Raw genomic sequence first — 18,836 nt, 5'->3', positions numbered from 1 at the left:
GACCATCAAACAAAGATGGAAACACCTGAAACGCTGTGTGATGGTAGTACCCTCCCCCGTCTGCAACGTCACCGGGCCTCGCCCCGATCGGCCTGACGCTGGCTCTGCGGCGACAGAGAGTACGGCATCGCTCGTAACTCCCAAACGGAGTGAGATCCCTTCACCCAAATCGGCACACCTGTGCAGGGGCTCAGTCAGCGGTCAGGTGTAAAAGGGCGCTGCGACAGGCCACTAGGTGGCGCTGTAAGCGGAAAAGAACTAATATGATTTGAAAAAGCACAACGAAAAACAAACATGGAGACAGCTACAGCTAGGCTGCAGTCAATCCAATCAACTTGCAAAGTGAGGTCTGTGCAAAATTCGAACTAAACCACACACCAGGGACCGATATTTCAAGAGCGTAAGTGATTTTGTTTCATGAGCTCAAAACACATACCCAGCATGTGGCAGGGCTCATCATTCTGAAACTAAAGAGTAACTGAGATAGATCTTTCTGCTTTGTTTCACCAGTTAATTCAGGGGAGAGCGCGAACGCAGTCCCCCACTACCATAAATTATGCAGTCGAGATTCCCACATTTGGGGAATTCGCAGGGGTCAGCATGGCCGTAGTGCAATGGACAAGCCTCGCCCTGGGTGAACCGCCTTCTTGATCATGGTGTCTCCCCTGCCAGGTAAGTATGAAGACCCAGGCGGCCAGCCAGAGGTACAATTTGCGTCTCTACCATCCTCACCAACGGTTAGCCCTCCGTAAACCCCAACAAAGGAAGGATGGGCGACTTCCATTACTGGCCTGGAAACTGCTTCCCAACGCTGGTTTTAGTTGACTCCCTTTAACCAAACACACCGAATTCGATACATCACCTCGTCAGTGAAAGACTCCGAGACCTCAGGTGGGAGCATCGTTAGTGGAAGAGTCCAACACCTCAGGGGGGTGCCTCAGAAGAGAGTCCGCAATAAACCACAGGACCTGCAAAGGCAGACCTCATTACTTGCACTGCTATTCGTCACAATAAATGGCATTCCCGAAAACGGGAAAGCACACCGTTCCTGGAGACACTGCAATACCAGGCCGATGCGTGGAATGGACGGAGCAAGCCCCGGCTCCAGCTCCGTGATCTAAAAATCCATTTAATATGTAGTCCCCGGATGGGGGACGTATCAGATATTAAACTGATAAGAACAGATTTTTTTTTTTTTTTTTTTTTTTGACTGGTTTTATTGATATTTAATCAAAAGTGGTACAACAGTACGTCAAGTAATAGATAAAATACAACATATATGTTCACATGCAGGTATGAGTAAAAAAAAATAAAATAAAAAATTAAAAAACAATCGTTCCAATGACGGTTAACACACCACTAAAATCCTGGATCTCCAAGACATGCCTTATGTTAAGATACAGACAAAGTACTTGAAATGACCATAAGGGAAGAAAAAAAAAAAAAAAAAAAAAAAGAGGGGTTATAAGGTTACACATTGATGAATTGTTCTTTTACATACATTTTTATTTTCCTTTAAAGTGCTTTCAGTGTGTTTTAAAAGCCAAAATAAAACTATGTAAAAAAAAAAAGAAAAAAAAAAAAAAAAAAAAAAAAAAAAAAGGGTTCTCTATTGTGCTTGATCGGGGAGGTAATCTTTCAATTTGGGCCTCTCCCACTCTTCGGTCCCAGGCAATCAAACCCAGCTTCAGTGACCCAGAGGAGATCCGTACTCTCTGGCCCGCTGCTCCCGTAGCCGGAAGTGGTGAAGGTACATCTACGGGCAACCAGGGTCGGTGGTGGCCGGGACTCTCTCAGTGGCAACCCCGGCCCCCGCTCTGAATGATTGGGCGCGGTGCCCCTGCAGCATGTTCTCCACCATCCTTACAGTGGCTTGGAGGGGCACCATCACCCGTTTCCCCACCAGCAGGTTTCTGGCAGTCCAGATTGCATGCTTTATAGCATTCAGGGTGAACCAGAGTGTTGTGAACTGTTTTGATGTTAAATCCTTTATCCTCCGGCCCACCCCTAGGACGGCGAGATTATAGTCCATCTGGACCCCACCCGCTGGCAGGCATGGGAAAACCAGGGGGCCGGTCGCGGTCCACCGGTCCCGTGCAGCACCGCACTCCCAGAGGACGTGCCGCACGGTCTCTTCCTGATTACACCCGAGCCGTGGGCACTGTGCGTTGGCGGCCATGCCGCGGGAGTGCATAACCGCCCTGGTTGGTAGGATCTCATGGGCCACCATCCACATCAGGTCTTTTTGCCGGTTCCAAAGAGCGGGGTGGGCTGCGTTTCTCCACACTGTTTTGGATTCGCTCTCAGTTAGCCCTGGAACTGGGCTCACCTTCTCCCGGTCCTGCACAACAGAGATAATCTTTTTATGGTCTTTTAAAATGTCCACATTTTCTCGTTCTAGGTCATGTTTCTTTAAAAAAAAATTAATAAATGCATATTCTTTTGGCAAGTTAAAAGACACTGGGGTTCTAAGATCTACGGTTAAAATTTTTAGGTAGCGTAAGTACGACCCCATCCAAAACTTCACTATTGCTGCGGTCTTATCACTGGATGGGGCCGTGGCATACTTAAAATGTAATCCTGTAAAATGACTCCCTAAAAATAGGCTTAGGTCTGGCAGTCCTTTGCCTCCGTTTTCCTTTCTTTTCTTGACTGTTTCTCTCTTTATTCTCTCCCACCTGGATCCCCAGAGAAAATAAAAGACAGCACGTTCCACTGCTAAAATGAAGGACCTGGGGGGGGTAAAAACAGAGCACAACAATAAAAACAGAGGTAAAATCACAGCTTTAAAAACTAAAATCTTTCCCTCCATCGTCAAAGTCCTTAGTCCCCACAAACCCAGTCGCTGTCTTACTTTCCCTAAAGCATTGGTCCAATTACCTTGTCCACCCCCCTCCCTATCAAATTTTATGCCTAGAATTTTTATATTATCATTTCTTAGAGTCACTTCCAGTCCTCCCACGTCTATGTCGCCCCACTGTCCGAAGAGCTGGGCCTCTGACTTGTTTCTGTTTAATTTGGAGCCAGAGGCCCGTCCATAAGAATCTGTAAGTTCCAAAGCTCTTCGGACAGATAAAAAGTCAGTCGTTAAAATTGTCACATCGTCCATGTATAAAACACATTTTGCTATCAAACCTCCTGGTAGCTTAAATCCTGCAATCCGTTGGTCCCTTCTCAAAAGCTGTGCCAATGGCTCAATGCATGCCACATACAAGAGCGGGGATAACGGGCACCCTTGACGGACGCCGCTGTGAATGTTAACAGCTTTTGTTAAATGCCCATTTACAAGAATTTTGCTGGTTATATCATTATACAGCAATCCCACCCATGCTAAAAACCTCCCTGGGAAGCCCATTTTCTCCAGTACCTGCAATAGGTACTGGTGCGAGACCCGATCAAAAGCTTTTTCAAAATCTAAATTTACCACTATTAGGCCAATGTTTCTGTCTCTCGCAAAACAGATGGTGTCTCGGATCAATATCAGACTGTCCGTGATCCTCTTCCCGGGCACAGCACATGCTTGATCCGGGTGGATCACATCCTTTAAAAACAGGGACATGCGTTTAGCTAAAAGCTTGCTAAAAAGTTTGCAATCCAAATTTAAAAGGCTGATTGGTCTCCACGTTTTTAAATCTGTCCTATCTCCTTTTTTATGCAAAAGTGAAACAATTCCTAGTCTAAAACTGTCAGGGAGTCGGTCCAGTCTATCAAAGTCCTTAAAAACCATTAAAAGTTCTGGTGCTAAAATGTCCCAAAATTTTGAATAAAATTCCACGGGAAGGCCATCACTTCCCGGCGACTTACCAGTTTTAAAATCCTTCATACATTTTGTAAGCTCTAAAAGAGTAAAATCTTGGGTTAAAATAGCACACTCATTATCAATTTTCTTTTCTAAATTTCCCAAAATATTTTCTATGGCTTCCTCTGTTATCTCTTTTTTGTTGTATAAATCTGTATAAAATCTTTCTACTTCTTCTAATATCTCTTCTGTATTTCTGGCTTCCTTCTCCCCCTTTTTTAATTCAGTAATTACCCCTTTATTTGTTAAAATCCTCTTAAAAAAGTATCTTGTGCATTTTTCACCTTCCTCCAGATCTTGTTCCTTACTTCTTAAAATCAACCCTTTGTTTCTTTGTTTTTCCAAATCAGCCATTTCTTTTTTAACCTCCTTTAATTCTTCATTAAAATCAAACCCTCCATTAACAAACTTGAAATACCTTTGTAATCTTTTTTGCAGTCCCAACATGCGTCTCTTTTCTTTGTTCTTTTTTCCAATCCCTTTCTTTCTAAAAAACAGTCTCGTCCGGTGTTTCACCATCTCCCACCACTGTGCACGTGAATCGAAAAAGTCTTGGAGGGTCTGCCACTGACTGAATTGCTCCCTGTAGTCACTAACTATCTCCTCATCCTGCAAAAGGGAGCAATTCAGTTTCCAGATCCCTCCCCCTACCGTCAATTTTGTGGTGAAGGAAATAGTGCAAGACAGCATGACGTGATCGGAAAAGAATAGGGGTGTTAATATAGCATCAGTCGGCGGGCAATCGCGTACGAAAATGTAGTCAATGCGAGAGGCGTTGGTGCCATCACCACTGACCCAGGTGTAGCCCACCTCTCTTGGATGCAAAGTCTTAAAACAGTCAGTTAATTTAAAATCCTTAACTAAACTTTGCATTAAAACTGATGTCTTATCAAACCTAAAGTCTGCCCCCACCCTCTTCCTATCAGTTTTGGCTAAAACACAGTTAAAATCTCCCCCTACCACTAATGGTACCCTCCCCAGCATGTGGGACTGCAGTTCCTCTAAAAGCTCATACCTATCGTTTTTACCTGTAAAACCGTACACATTTAACACCTTAAAATCTCTATCTAAAAAAGTCATATTCGCTAAAATAGCCCGCCCATCTCTTACCACCGTGCTCCCCTTCACCAGGATGTGAGGGTTATTTATTAAAATCGCCACTCCATCATTTTTGTTAAAGTTGGACCCGCTCCATATGGAGGGTCCCGGCGTCCATAGCTCCTCCCACCTCCTGTAACTAGATAAAAAGGGTAAGGCACACTCTTGTAGTAAAAAGACATCTGACTTTTGAGATTTTAAAAAGGATAAAATAGTATGTGCTCTGACCATGGACCTCACACTTCTTACATTTAATGTTGAAATTGTGAGGGCCATGGTGAATAAATTAGGTAAAAAGGCATGAGCTTAAAAAGGAACTAAAACATTTTATTTAAAAGACTACAAAGTTCATTTTAATCACAAAAACTCTTGTGACACCCGCTCCTCTTTACTAGTGATAGTATTGGGTTCAGGAACGGAGGTGTCCACCGCCTTAGGATCCGCAGAGAAAATCTCTTGCGGCTCCTTTGGCGATGATGTTCTTAGCTGTATTTGCAGAAACGAAACCTCATTCGGGGAGGCTGAGGGCCACACCCTGTCTCCTTCCTCATTACTTGAGCTGGTGGACCTCAACTTTTTCTCCTCTGTTTGACACAAAGGAGACCCCGCAGGTCTTTTCTGCAGCTGAGCATTAGGTAACCAATCTAGAGTTATTCCGCCTATACTGCTTGAAGTGTTTTGCTCGGTGTCTAGATCGGGTACAGTTTCCAAAGAGGAGGGGGTCAATTCATCTGACTCTTTCTCCTCTTCACTTTCTTTATCCATTTCCATACTCACATTTTGCTTTCCTAATTGGATGGGCGGAGTCTCCTCCTCCCGACCGTTACCCGCGTCTGACTCCACCCCTTGACCCGCCCCTTCCGCTCCGTCTCGACCAGTCCCTGGGCTTGGTTGGGTATTCAAAATTCCCTCCAAAACCTCAGGGACTGCCTCTTTTTCACTCGTTTGGTTTTTGGTGGCAGCCATTTTTGCTTTTAATATGTTGGCAAAGGATTTAGGGCAGTCTCTGTAGAGATGGTTGGATTCACCACAAAGATTGCACTTTCTGCCATTGGTACATTCTTCATAGATGTGCCCAATTTCTTTGCACTTACCACAAACTGTTTCCTGACATGCCTCTATGAGGTGCCCAAACCGACTGCATTTACGGCACAGTTTGGGCATCCCCTGATAATGAATGTAGCCTCTGTTTTCTCCCAGCACAATCATAGAAGGAATCTGACTTAAGCCCTGGAAGCCGTGTGGATCCTCCCATTGTTTAATGGGAACTCTCCACGCGCCATTCCAGATGCCGTCCTCGTCTAAAACCTTAACAGGCTGGCCCCGAACAGAGCAAAATCTCGCCAACCATATCGCTATGTCATCTCCACTCACAGTTTCATTAAACATTCGAACAATTACCACTTTCAGGGAATTGTCTGTCAGTTTTTCAACTGTGAACATGGAAAGACTGGCTTTTGCCGCTTCAAAACGAGACCAGAAAACATTTAGCAGTGCAGCGCCTTTAAAGCTCAAATCAAAACCACGGTTCTGGGGAAGGGTCAATAAGCAATTTACATCATTTGCTGAAAATCCTAAAACCTTTTGTACGAGTTTCCGTGAGAAATCAAGTCTGGACATCCCCATTAACGTTCCATCATCATTTTTTCTAAACATAAAACGCACGCTGTGGTGCCTCCGCATGCCGGCACGAGCAGCCGACATGGTGGAGGCACCAACAGCCCTTTAAAAATACGTACAACAGCCAATAAATGTCTAAAAGACTGATAGAATAAATAACTAAACTTTTAAAAGGACACTAAATAATAATACAGCAAAATAAATGAATAAAAGGGCACTTTACCTGTGAACGCTAGTGTTTTTCTCCTTCCTAGGCGAGCTGGAAAAAGAACCTGAAGAAAGAAGAAAAACAAGAAAAAAAATGCTGTTCACAGGTGAAGTCCAAGATATATCCCTGTCCGGAGAGACTACAACCACCGCCCGGTAATCGTCTATTTCCTTCCAGAGAAGATGATCGCGACCACGTCCCTCTGATCTTAGCCAAAAGGCCGAGAAGCGATGTTGATTTGATGCAGCGGGGAAGAAGCCGGACACGACGATGCCCATCTCGGCTTTGGTAAGTCTGGGAGACCTGAAACGCTGTGTGATGGTAGTACCCTCCCCCGTCTGCAACGTCACCGGGCCTCGCCCCGATCGGCCTGACGCTGGCTCTGCGGCGACAGAGAGTACGGCATCGCTCGTAACTCCCAAACGGTTCGTCGCAAAGCCACGTGCTTTATGTCATCGGAATCCTTGGCTCGAGCCGAACGAGATGCAGGTCTCAGATTGGCTCGTCGCTCTGACGAAATTTTCGGGTATTTGGGATTTTGTCGAAAACCTTCTTTTGCAAACTAGCGGCAGGTATTTGGCCCAGTCCCGCCCAGATCAGCACAGAATGCTTCTCTGGAGTCTGACTGTCAATAATCATCCAAAAAAAGTGGAAATTCCATTCACCTTGGCGAGGGGACCTCAAAACGTGCCAAGGTGGTGTGGCCGAGGTGGCTCAAATGGCTATAACTCCAGGAAGGAGTGAGATCCCTTCACCCAAATCGGCACACCTGTGCAGGGGCTCAGTCAGCGGTCAGGTGTAAAAGGGCGCTGCGACAGGCCACTGGGTGGCGCTGTAAGCGGAAAAATAAGAAAATTGAAATGTAAAAGGACCATCAAACAAAGATGGAAACACCTGAAACGCTGTGTGATGGTAGTACCCTCCCCCGTCTGCAACGTCACCGGGCCTCGCCCCGATCGGCCTGACGCTGGCTCTGCGGCGACAGAGAGTACGGCATCGCTCGTAACTCCCAAACGGTTCGTCGCAGAGCCACGTGCCTTATGTCATCGGAATCCTTTGCTCGAGCCGAACGAGATGCACGTCTCAGATTGGCTCGTCGCTCTGACGAAATTTTCGGGTATTTGGGATTTTGTCGAAAACCTTCTTTTGCAAACTAGCGGCAGGTATTTGGCCCAGTCCCACCCAGATCAGCACAGAATGCTTCTCTGGAGTCTGACTGTCAATAATCATCCAAAAAAAGTGGAAATTTCCATTCACCTTGGCGAGGGGACCTCAAAACGTGCCAAGGTGGTGTGGCCGAGGTGGCTCAAATGGCTATAACTCCAGGAAGGAGTGAGATCCCTTCACCCAAATCGGCACACCTGTGCAGGGGCTCAGTCAGCGGTCAGGTGTAAAAGGGCGCTGCGACAGGCCACTAGGTGGCGCTGTAAGCGGAAAAATAAGAAAATTGAAATGTAAAAGGACCATCAAACAAAGATGGAAACACCTGAAACACTGTGTGATGGTAGTACCCTCCCCCGTCTGCAACGTCACCGGGCCTCGCCCCGATCGGCCTGACGCTGGCTCTGCGGCGACAGAGAGTACGGCATCGCTCATAACTCCCAAACGGTTCGTCGCAGAGCCACGTGCCTTATGTCATCGGAATCCTTGGCTCGAGCCGAACGAGATGCAGGTCTCAGATTGGCTCGTCGCTCTACAAAATTTTCGGGTATTTGGGATTTTGTCGAAAACCTTCTTTTGCAAACTAGCGGCAGGTATTTGGCCCAGTCCCACCCAGATCAGCACAGAATGCTTCTCTGGAGTCTGACTGTCAATAATCATCCAAAAAAAGTGGAAATTTCCATTCACCTTGGCGAGGGGACCTCAAAACGTGCCAAGGTGGTGTGGCCGAGGTGGCTCAAATGGCTATAACTCCAGGAAGGAGTGAGATCCCTTCACCCAAATCGGCACACCTGTGCAGGGGCTCAGTCAGCGGTCAGGTGTAAAAGGGCGCTGCGACAGGCCACTAGGTGGCGCTGTAAGCGGAAAAATAAGAGAATTGAAATGTAAAAGGACCATCAAACAAAGATGGAAACACCTGAAACGCTGTGTGATGGTAGTACCCTCCCCCGTCTGCAACGTCACCGGGCCTCGCCCCGATCGGCCTGACGCTGGCTCTGCGGCGACAGAGAGTACGGCATCGCTCGTAACTCCCAAACGGTTCGTCGCAGAGCCACGTGCCTTATGTCATCGGAATCCTTGGCTCGAGCCGACCGAGATGCAGGTCTCAGATTGGCTCGTCGCTCTGACGAAATTTTCGGGTATTTGGGATTTTGTCGAAAACCTTCTTTTGCAAACTAGCGGCAGGTATTTGGCCCAGTCCCACCCAGATCAGCACAGAATGCTTCTCTGGAGTCTGACTGTCAATAATCATCCAAAAAAAGTGGAAATTCCATTCACCTTGGCGAGGGGACCTCAAAACGTGCCAAGGTGGTGTGGCCGAGGTGGCTCAAATGGCTATAACTCCAGGAAGGAGTGAGATCCCTTCACCCAAATCGGCACACCTGTGCAGGGGCTCAGTCAGCGGTCAGGTGTAAAAGGGCGCTGCGACAGGCCACTAGGTGGCGCTGTAAGCGGAAAAGACCTAATATGATTTGAAAAAGCACAACGAAAAACAAACATGGAGACAGCTACAGCTAGGCTGCAGTCAATCCAATCGACTTGCAAAGTGAGGTCTGTGCAAAATTCGAACTAAACCACACACCAGGGACCGATATTTCAAGAGCGTAAGTGATTTTGTTTCATGAGCTCAAAACACATACCCAGCATGTGGCAGGGCTCATCATTCTGAAACTAAAGAGTAACTGAGATAGATCTTTCTGCTTTGTTTCACCAGTTAATTCAGGGGAGAGCGCGAACGCAGTCCCCCACTACCATAAATTATGCAGTCGAGATTCCCACATTTGGGGAATTCGCAGGGGTCAGCATGGCCGTAGTGCAATGGACAAGCCTCGCCCTGGGTGAACCGCCTTCTTGATCATGGTGTCTCCCCTGCCAGGTAAGTATGAAGACCCAGGCGGCCAGCCAGAGGTACAATTTGCGTCTCTAGCATCCTTACCAACGGTTAGCCCTCCGTAAACCCCAACAAAGGAAGGATGGGCGACTTCCATTACTGGCCTGGAAACTGCTTCCCAACGCTGGTTTTAGTTGACTCCCTTTAACCAAACACACCGAATTCGATACATCACCTCGTCAGTGAAAGACTCCGAGACCTCAGGTGGGAGCATCGTTAGTGGAAGAGTCCAACACCTCAGGGGGGTGCCTCAGAAGAGAGTCCGCAATAAACCACAGGACCTGCAAAGGCAGACCTCATTACTTGCACTGCTATTCGTCACAATAAATGGCATTCCCGAAAACGGGAAAGCACACCGTTCCTGGAGACACTGCAATACCAGGCCGATGCGTGGAATGGACGGAGCAAGCCCCGGCTCCAGCTCCGTGATCTAAAAATCCATTTAATATGTAGTCCCCGGATGGGGGACGTATCAGATATTAAACTGATAAGAACAGATACTACACTTGATCTTAGCCAAAAGGCCGAGAAGCGATGTTGATTTGATGCAGCGGGGAAGAAGCCGGACACGACGATGCCCATCTCGGCTTTGGTAAGTCTGGGAGACCTGAAACGCTGTGTGATGGTAGTACCCTCCCCCGTCTGCAACGTCACCGGGCCTCGCCCCGATCGGCCTGACGCTGGCTCTGCGGCGACAGAGAGTACGGCATCGCTCGTAACTCCCAAACGGTTCGTCGCAAAGCCACGTGCTTTATGTCATCGGAATCCTTGGCTCGAGCCGAACGAGATGCAGGTCTCAGATTGGCTCGTCGCTCTGACGAAATTTTCGGGTATTTGGGATTTTGTCGAAAACCTTCTTTTGCAAACTAGCGGCAGGTATTTGGCCCAGTCCCGCCCAGATCAGCACAGAATGCTTCTCTGGAGTCTGACTGTCAATAATCATCCAAAAAAAGTGGAAATTCCATTCACCTTGGCGAGGGGACCTCAAAACGTGCCAAGGTGGTGTGGCCGAGGTGGCTCAAATGGCTATAACTCCAGGAAGGAGTGAGATCCCTTCACCCAAATCGGCACACCTGTGCAGGGGCTCAGTCCGCGGTCAGGTGTAAAAGGGCGCTGCGACAGGCCACTAGGTGGCGCTGTAAGCGGAAAAATAAGAAAAATGAAATGTAAAAGGACCATCAAACAAAGATGGAAACACCTGAAACGCTGTGTGATGGTAGTACCCTCCCCCGTCTGCAACGTCACCGGGCCTCGCCCCGATCGGCCTGACGCTGGCTCTGCAGCGACAGAGAGTACGGCATCGCTCGTAACTCCCAAACGGTTCGTCGCAAAGCCACGTGCCTTATGTCATCGGAATCCTTGGCTCGAGCCGAACGAGATGCAGGTCTCAGATTGGCTCGTCGCTCTGACGAAATTTTCGGGTATTTGGGATTTTGTCGAAAACCTTCTTTTGCAAACTAGCGGCAGGTATTTGGCCCAGTCCCACCCAGATCAGCACAGAATGCTTCTCTGGAGTCTGACTGTCAATAATCATCCAAAAAAAGTGGAAATTTCCATTCACCTTGGCGAGGGGACCTCAAAACGTGCCAAGGTGGTGTGGCCGAGGTGGCTCAAATGGCTATAACTCCAGGAAGGAGTGAGATCCCTTCACCCAAATCGGCACACCTGTGCAGGGGCTCAGTCAGCGTTCAGGTGTAAAAGGGCGCTGCGACAGGCCACTAGGTGGCGCTGTAAGCGGAAAAGACCTAATATGATTTGAAAAAGCACAACGAAAAACAAACATGGAGACAGCTACAGCTAGGCTGCAGTCAATCCAATCGACTTGCAAAGTGAGGTCTGTGCAAAATTCGAACTAAACCACACACCAGGGACCGATATTTCAAGAGCGTAAGTGATTTTGTTTCATGAGCTCAAAACACATACCCAGCATGTGGCAGGGCTCATCATTCTGAAACTAAAGAGTAACTGAGATAGATCTTTCTGCTTTGTTTCACCAGTTAATTCAGGGGAGAGCGCGAACGCAGTCCCCCACTACCATAAATTATGCAGTCGAGATTCCCACATTTGGGGAATTCGCAGGGGTCAGCATGGCCGTAGTGCAATGGACAAGCCTCGCCCTGGGTGAACCGCCTTCTTGATCATGGTGTCTCCCCTGCCAGGTAAGTATGAAGACCCAGGCGGCCAGCCAGAGGTACAATTTGCGTCTCTACCATCCTCACCAACGGTTAGCCCTCCGTAAACCCCAACAAAGGAAGGATGGGCGACTTCCATTACTGGCCTGGAAACTGCTTCCCAACGCTGGTTTTAGTTGACTCCCTTTAACCAAACACACCGAATTCGATACATCACCTCGTCAGTGAAAGACTCCGAGACCTCAGGTGGGAGCATCGTTAGTGGAAGAGTCCAACACCTCAGGGGGGTGCCTCAGAAGAGAGTCCGCAATAAACCACAGGACCTGCAAAGGCAGACCTCATTACTTGCACTGCTATTCGTCACAATAAATGGCATTCCCGAAAACGGGAAAGCACACCGTTCCTGGAGACACTGCAATACCAGGCCGATGCGTGGAATGGACGGAGCAAGCCCCGGCTCCAGCTCCGTGATCTAAAAATCCATTTAATATGTAGTCCCTGGATGGGGGACGTATCAGATATTAAACTGATAAGAACAGATACTACACTTGATCTTAGCCAAAAGGCCGAGAAGCGATGTTGATTTGATGCAGCGGGGAAGAAGCCGGACACGACGATGCCCATCTCGGCTTTGGTAAGTCTGGGAGACCTGAAACGCTGTGTGATGGTAGTACCCTCCCCCGTCTGCAACGTCACCGGGCCTCGCCCCGATCGGCCTGACGCTGGCTCTGCGGCGACAGAGAGTACGGCATCGCTCGTAACTCCCAAACGGTTCGTCGCAAAGCCACGTGCTTTATGTCATCGGAATCCTTGGCTCGAGCCGAACGAGATGCAGGTCTCAGATTGGCTCGTCGCTCTGACGAAATTTTCGGGTATTTGGGATTTTGTCGAAAACCTTCTTTTGCAAACTAGCGGCAGGTATTTGGCCCAGTCCCGCCCAGATCAGCACAGAATGCTTCTCTGGAGTCTGACTGTCAATAATCATCCAAAAAAAGTGGAAATTCCATTCACCTTGGCGAGGGGACCTCAAAACGTGCCAAGGTGGTGTGGCCGAGGTGGCTCAAATGGCTATAACTCCAGGAAGGAGTGAGATCCCTTCACCCAAATCGGCACACCTGTGCAGGGGCTCAGTCCGCGGTCAGGTGTAAAAGGGCGCTGCGACAGGCCACTAGGTGGCGCTGTAAGCGGAAAAATAAGAAAAATGAAATGTAAAAGGACCATCAAACAAAGATGGAAACACCTGAAACGCTGTGTGATGGTAGTACCCTCCCCCGTCTGCAACGTCACCGGGCCTCGCCCCGATCGGCCTGACGCTGGCTCTGCAGCGACAGAGAGTACGGCATCGCTCGTAACTCCCAAACGGTTCGTCGCAAAGCCACGTGCCTTATGTCATCGGAATCCTTGGCTCGAGCCGAACGAGATGCAGGTCTCAGATTGGCTCGTCGCTCTGACGAAATTTTCGGGTATTTGGGATTTTGTCGAAAACCTTCTTTTGCAAACTAGCGGCAGGTATTTGGCCCAGTCCCACCCAGATCAGCACAGAATGCTTCTCTGGAGTCTGACTGTCAATAATCATCCAAAAAAAGTGGAAATTTCCATTCACCTTGGCGAGGGGACCTCAAAACGTGCCAAGGTGGTGTGGCCGAGGTGGCTCAAATGGCTATAACTCCAGGAAGGAGTGAGATCCCTTCACCCAAATCGGCACACCTGTGCAGGGGCTCAGTCAGCGTTCAGGTGTAAAAGGGCGCTGCGACAGGCCACTAGGTGGCGCTGTAAGCGGAAAAATAAGAAAATTGAAATGTAAAAGGACCATCAAACAAAGATGGAAACACCTGAAACGCTGTGTGATGTTAGTACCCTCCCCCGTCTGCAACGTCACCGGGCCTCGCCCCGATCGGCCTGACGCTGGCTCTGCGGCGACAGAGAGTACGGCATCGCTCGTAACTCCCAAACGGTTCGTCGCAGAGCCACGTGCCTTATGTCATCGGAATCCTTGGCTCGAGCCGAACGAGATGCAGGTCTCAGATTGGCTCGTCGCTCTGACGAAATTTTCGGGTATTTGGGATTTTGTCGAAAACCTTCTTTTGCAAACTAGCGGCAGGTATTTGGCCCAGTCCCACCCAGATCAGCACAGAATGCTTCTCTGGAGTCTGACTGTCAATAATCATCCAAAAAAAGTGGAAATTTCCATTCACCTTGGCGAGGGGACCTCAAAACGTGCCAAGGTGGTGTGGCCGAGGTGGCTCAAATGGCTATAACTCCAGGAAGGAGTGAGATCCCTTCACCCAAATCGGCACACCTGTGCAGGGGCTCAGTCAGCGGTCAGGTGTAAAAGGGCGCTGCGACAGGCCACTAGGTGGCGCTGTAAGCGGAAAAATAAGAGAATTGAAATGTAAAAGGACCATCAAACAAAGATGGAAACACCTGAAACGCTGTATGATGGTAGTACCCTCCCCCGTCTGCAACGTCACCGGGCCTCGCCCCGATCGGCCTGACGCTGGCTCTGCGGCGACAGAGAGTACGGCATCGCTCGTAACTCCCAAACGGTTCGTCGCAGAGCCACGTGCCTTATGTCATCGGAATCCTTGGCTCGAGCCGACCGAGATGCAGGTCTCAGATTGGCTCGTCGCTCTGACGAAATTTTCGGGTATTTGGGATTTTGTCGAAAACCTTCTTTTGCAAACTAGCGGCAGGTATTTGGCCCAGTCCCACCCAGATCAGCACAGAATGCTTCTCTGGAGTCTGACTGTCAATAATCATCCAAAAAAAGTGGAAATTCCATTCACCTTGGCGAGGGGACCTCAAAACGTGCCAAGGTGGTGTGGCCGAGGTGGCTCAAATGGCTATAACTCCAGGAAGGAGTGAGATCCCTTCACCCAAATCGGCACACCTGTGCAGGGGCTCAGTCAGCGGTCAGGTGTAAAAGGGCGCTGCGACAGGCCACTAGGTGGCGCTGTAAGCGGAAAAGACCTAATATGATTTGAAAAAGCACAACGAAAAACAAACATGGAGACAGCTACAGCTAGGCTGCAGTCAATCCAATCGACTTGCAAAGTGAGGTCTGTGCAAAATTCGAACTAAACCACACACCAGGGACCGATATTTCAAGAGCGTAAGTGATTTTGTTTCATGAGCTCAAAACACATACCCAGCATGTGGCAGGGCTCATCATTCTGAAACTAAAGAGTAACTGAGATAGATCTTTCTGCTTTGTTTCACCAGTTAATTCAGGGGAGAGCGCGAACGCAGTCCCCCACTACCATAAATTATGCAGTCGAGATTCCCACATTTGGGGAATTCGCAGGGGTCAGCATGGCCGTAGTGCAATGGACAAGCCTCGCCCTGGGTGAACCGCCTTCTTGATCATGGTGTCTCCCCTGCCAGGTAAGTATGAAGACCCAGGCGGCCAGCCAGAGGTACAATTTGCGTCTCTAGCATCCTCACCAACGGTTAGCCCTCCGTAAACCCCAACAAAGGAAGGATGGGCGACTTCCATTACTGGCCTGGAAACTGCTTCCCAACGCTGGTTTTAGTTGACTCCCTTTAACCAAACACACCGAATTCGATACATCACCTCGTCAGTGAAAGACTCCGAGACCTCAGGTGGGAGCATCGTTAGTGGAAGAGTCCAACACCTCAGGGGGGTGCCTCAGAAGAGAGTCCGCAATAAACCACAGGACCTGCAAAGGCAGACCTCATTACTTGCACTGCTATTCGTCACAATAAATGGCATTCCCGAAAACGGGAAAGCACACCGTTCCTGGAGACACTGCAATACCAGGCCGATGCGTGGAATGGACGGAGCAAGCCCCGGCTCCAGCTCCGTGATCTAAAAATCCATTTAATATGTAGTCCCCGGATGGGGGACGTATCAGATATTAAACTGATAAGAACAGATACTACACTTGATCTTAGCCAAAAGGCCAAGAAGCGATGTTGATTTGATGCAGCGGGGAAGAAGCCGGACACGACGATGCCCATCTCGGCTTTGGTAAGTCTGGGAGACCTGAAACGCTGTGTGATGGTAGTACCCTCCCCCGTCTGCAACGTCACCGGGCCTCGCCCCGATCGGCCTGACGCTGGCTCTGCGGCGACAGAGAGTACGGCATCGCTCGTAACTCCCAAACGGTTCGTCGCAAAGCCACGTGCTTTATGTCATCGGAATCCTTGGCTCGAGCCGAACGAGATGCAGGTCTCAGATTGGCTCGTCGCTCTGACGAAATTTTCGGGTATTTGGGATTTTGTCGAAAACCTTCTTTTGCAAACTAGCGGCAGGTATTTGGCCCAGTCCCGCCCAGATCAGCACAGAATGCTTCTCTGGAGTCTGACTGTCAATAATCATCCAAAAAAAGTGGAAATTCCATTCACCTTGGCGAGGGGACCTCAAAACGTGCCAAGGTGGTGTGGCCGAGGTGGCTCAAATGGCTATAACTCCAGGAAGGAGTGAGATCCCTTCACCCAAATCGGCACACCTGTGCAGGGGCTCAGTCCGCGGTCAGGTGTAAAAGGGCGCTGCGACAGGCCACTAGGTGGCGCTGTAAGCGGAAAAATAAGAAAAATGAAATGTAAAAGGACCATCAAACAAAGATGGAAACACCTGAAACGCTGTGTGATGGTAGTACCCTCCCCCGTCTGCAACGTCACCGGGCCTCGCCCCGATCGGCCTGACGCTGGCTCTGCAGCGACAGAGAGTACGGCATCGCTCGTAACTCCCAAACGGTTCGTCGCAAAGCCACGTGCCTTATGTCATCGGAATCCTTGGCTCGAGCCGAACGAGATGCAGGTCTCAGATTGGCTCGTCGCTCTGACGAAATTTTCGGGTATTTGGGATTTTGTCGAAAACCTTCTTTTGCAAACTAGCGGCAGGTATTTGGCCCAGTCCCACCCAGATCAGCACAGAATGCTTCTCTGGAGTCTGACTGTCAATAATCATCCAAAAAAAGTGGAAATTTCCATTCACCTTGGCGAGGGGACCTCAAAACGTGCCAAGGTGGTGTGGCCGAGGTGGCTCAAATGGCTATAACTCCAGGAAGGAGTGAGATCCCTTCACCCAAATCGGCACACCTGTGCAGGGGCTCAGTCAGCGTTCAGGTGTAAAAGGGCGCTGCGACAGGCCACTAGGTGGCGCTGTAAGCGGAAAAATAAGAAAATTGAAATGTAAAAGGACCATCAAACAAAGATGGAAACACCTGAAACGCTGTGTGATGGTAGTACCCTCCCCCGTCTGCAACGTCACCGGGCCTCGCCCCGATCGGCCTGACGCTGGCTCTGCGGCGACAGAGAGTACGGCATCGCTCGTAACTCCCAAATGGTTCGTCGCAGAGCCACGTGCCTTATGTCATCGGAATCCTTGGCTCGAGCCGAACGAGATGCAGGTCTCAGATTGGCTCGTCGCTCTGACGAAATTTTCGGGTATTTGGGATTTTGTCGAAAACCTTCTTTTGCAAACTAGCGGCAGGTATTTGGCCCAGTCCCACCCAGATCAGCACAGAATGCTTCTCTGGAGTCTGACTGTCAATAATCATCCAAAAAAAGTGGAAATTTCCATTTACCTTGGCGAGGGGACCTCAAAACGTGCCAAGGTGGTGTGGCCGAGGTGGCTCAAATGGCTATAACTCCAGGAAGGAGTGAGATCCCTTCACCCAAATCGGCACACCTGTGCAGGGGCTCAGTCAGCGGTCAGGTGTAAAAGGGCGCTGCGACAGGCCACTAGGTGGCGCTGTAAGCGGAAAAGACCTAATATGATTTGAAAAAGCACAACGAAAAACAAACATGGAGACAGCTACAGCTAGGCTGCAGTCAATCCAATCGACTTGCAAAGTGAGGTCTGTGCAAAATTCGAACTAAACCACACACCAGGGACCGATATTTCAAGAGCTTAAGTGATTTTGTTTCATGAGCTCAAAACACATACCCAGCATGTGGCAGGGCTCATCATTCTGAAACTAAAGAGTAACTGAGATAGATCTTTCTGCTTTGTTTCACCAGTTAATTCAGGGGAGAGCGCGAACGCAGTCCCCCACTACCATAAATTATGCAGTCGAGATTCCCACATTTGGGGAATTCGCAGGGGTCAGCATGGCCGTAGTGCAATGGACAAGCCTCGCCCTGGGTGAACCGCCTTCTTGATCATGGTGTCTCCCCTGCCAGGTAAGTATGAAGACCCAGGCGGCCAGCCAGAGGTACAATTTGCGTCTCTACCATCCTCACCAACGGTTAGCCCTCCGTAAACCCCAACAAAGGAAGGATGGGCGACTTCCATTACTGGCCTGGAAACTGCTTCCCAACGCTGGTTTTAGTTGACTCCCTTTAACCAAACACACCGAATTCGATACATCACCTCGTCAGTGAAAGACTCCGAGACCTCAGGTGGGAGCATCATTAGTGGAAGAGTCCAACACCTCAGGGGGGTGCCTCAGAAGAGAGTCCGCAATAAACCACAGGACCTGCAAAGGCAGACCTCATTACTTGCACTGCTATTCGTCACAATAAATGGCATTCCCGAAAACGGGAAAGCACACCGTTCCTGGAGACACTGCAATACCAGGCCGATGCGTGGAATGGACGGAGCAAGCCCCGGCTCCAGCTCCGTGATCTAAAAATCCATTTAATATGTAGTCCCCGGATGGGGGACGTATCAGATATTAAACTGATAAGAACAGATACTACACTTGATCTTAGCCAAAAGGCCGAGAAGCGATGTTGATTTGATGCAGCGGGGAAGAAGCCGGACACGACGATGCCCATCTCGGCTTTGGTAAGTCTGGGAGACCTGAAACGCTGTGTGATGGTAGTACCCTCCCCCGTCTGCAACGTCACCGGGCCTCGCCCCGATCGGCCTGACGCTGGCTCTGCGGCGACAGAGAGTACGGCATCGCTCGTAACTCCCAAACGGTTCGTCGCAGAGCCACGTGCCTTATGTCATCG

General features: G+C 49.3%; 9 non-coding genes and 1 pseudogene across 9 annotated transcripts; all 10 read right to left on the bottom strand.

Annotated features, from left to right (window-relative positions):
- Positions 1 to 516: 516 nt before the first annotated feature.
- On the bottom strand, positions 517 to 680 carry LOC132118881 (U1 spliceosomal RNA). The gene has a single exon (XR_009426048.1). It is a non-coding gene; the product is annotated as a U1 spliceosomal RNA (small nuclear RNA).
- Positions 681 to 1,032: 352 nt separating this feature from the next.
- LOC132118844 (U2 spliceosomal RNA) lies at positions 1,033 to 1,241 on the bottom strand (annotated as a pseudogene).
- Positions 1,242 to 9,606: 8,365 nt separating this feature from the next.
- Positions 9,607 to 9,770, bottom strand: LOC132118880 (U1 spliceosomal RNA). Its single transcript, XR_009426047.1, has one exon. It is a non-coding gene; the product is annotated as a U1 spliceosomal RNA (small nuclear RNA).
- A 352-nt stretch (positions 9,771 to 10,122) lies between these two features.
- Positions 10,123 to 10,313, bottom strand: LOC132118771 (U2 spliceosomal RNA). The gene has a single exon (XR_009425993.1). It is a non-coding gene; the product is annotated as a U2 spliceosomal RNA (small nuclear RNA).
- A 1,467-nt stretch (positions 10,314 to 11,780) lies between these two features.
- On the bottom strand, positions 11,781 to 11,944 carry LOC132118879 (U1 spliceosomal RNA). The gene has a single exon (XR_009426046.1). It is a non-coding gene; the product is annotated as a U1 spliceosomal RNA (small nuclear RNA).
- Positions 11,945 to 12,296: 352 nt separating this feature from the next.
- LOC132118800 (U2 spliceosomal RNA) lies at positions 12,297 to 12,487 on the bottom strand. Its single transcript, XR_009426019.1, has one exon. It is a non-coding gene; the product is annotated as a U2 spliceosomal RNA (small nuclear RNA).
- A 2,650-nt stretch (positions 12,488 to 15,137) lies between these two features.
- Positions 15,138 to 15,301, bottom strand: LOC132118874 (U1 spliceosomal RNA). The gene has a single exon (XR_009426041.1). It is a non-coding gene; the product is annotated as a U1 spliceosomal RNA (small nuclear RNA).
- Positions 15,302 to 15,653: 352 nt separating this feature from the next.
- On the bottom strand, positions 15,654 to 15,844 carry LOC132118793 (U2 spliceosomal RNA). Its single transcript, XR_009426013.1, has one exon. It is a non-coding gene; the product is annotated as a U2 spliceosomal RNA (small nuclear RNA).
- Positions 15,845 to 17,903: 2,059 nt separating this feature from the next.
- Positions 17,904 to 18,067, bottom strand: LOC132118863 (U1 spliceosomal RNA). The gene has a single exon (XR_009426037.1). It is a non-coding gene; the product is annotated as a U1 spliceosomal RNA (small nuclear RNA).
- Positions 18,068 to 18,419: 352 nt separating this feature from the next.
- On the bottom strand, positions 18,420 to 18,610 carry LOC132118770 (U2 spliceosomal RNA). Its single transcript, XR_009425992.1, has one exon. It is a non-coding gene; the product is annotated as a U2 spliceosomal RNA (small nuclear RNA).
- Between the last annotated feature and the right edge of the window lie 226 nt (positions 18,611 to 18,836).

Source organism: Carassius carassius, chromosome 37 (genome assembly GCF_963082965.1).
Source record: "Carassius carassius chromosome 37, fCarCar2.1, whole genome shotgun sequence".
Classification (NCBI taxonomy): Eukaryota; Metazoa; Chordata; class Actinopteri; order Cypriniformes; family Cyprinidae; genus Carassius; species Carassius carassius.
The sequence above is the reverse complement of the archived record's forward strand: the minus strand, read 5'-3'. Positions and strand labels throughout refer to the sequence as shown.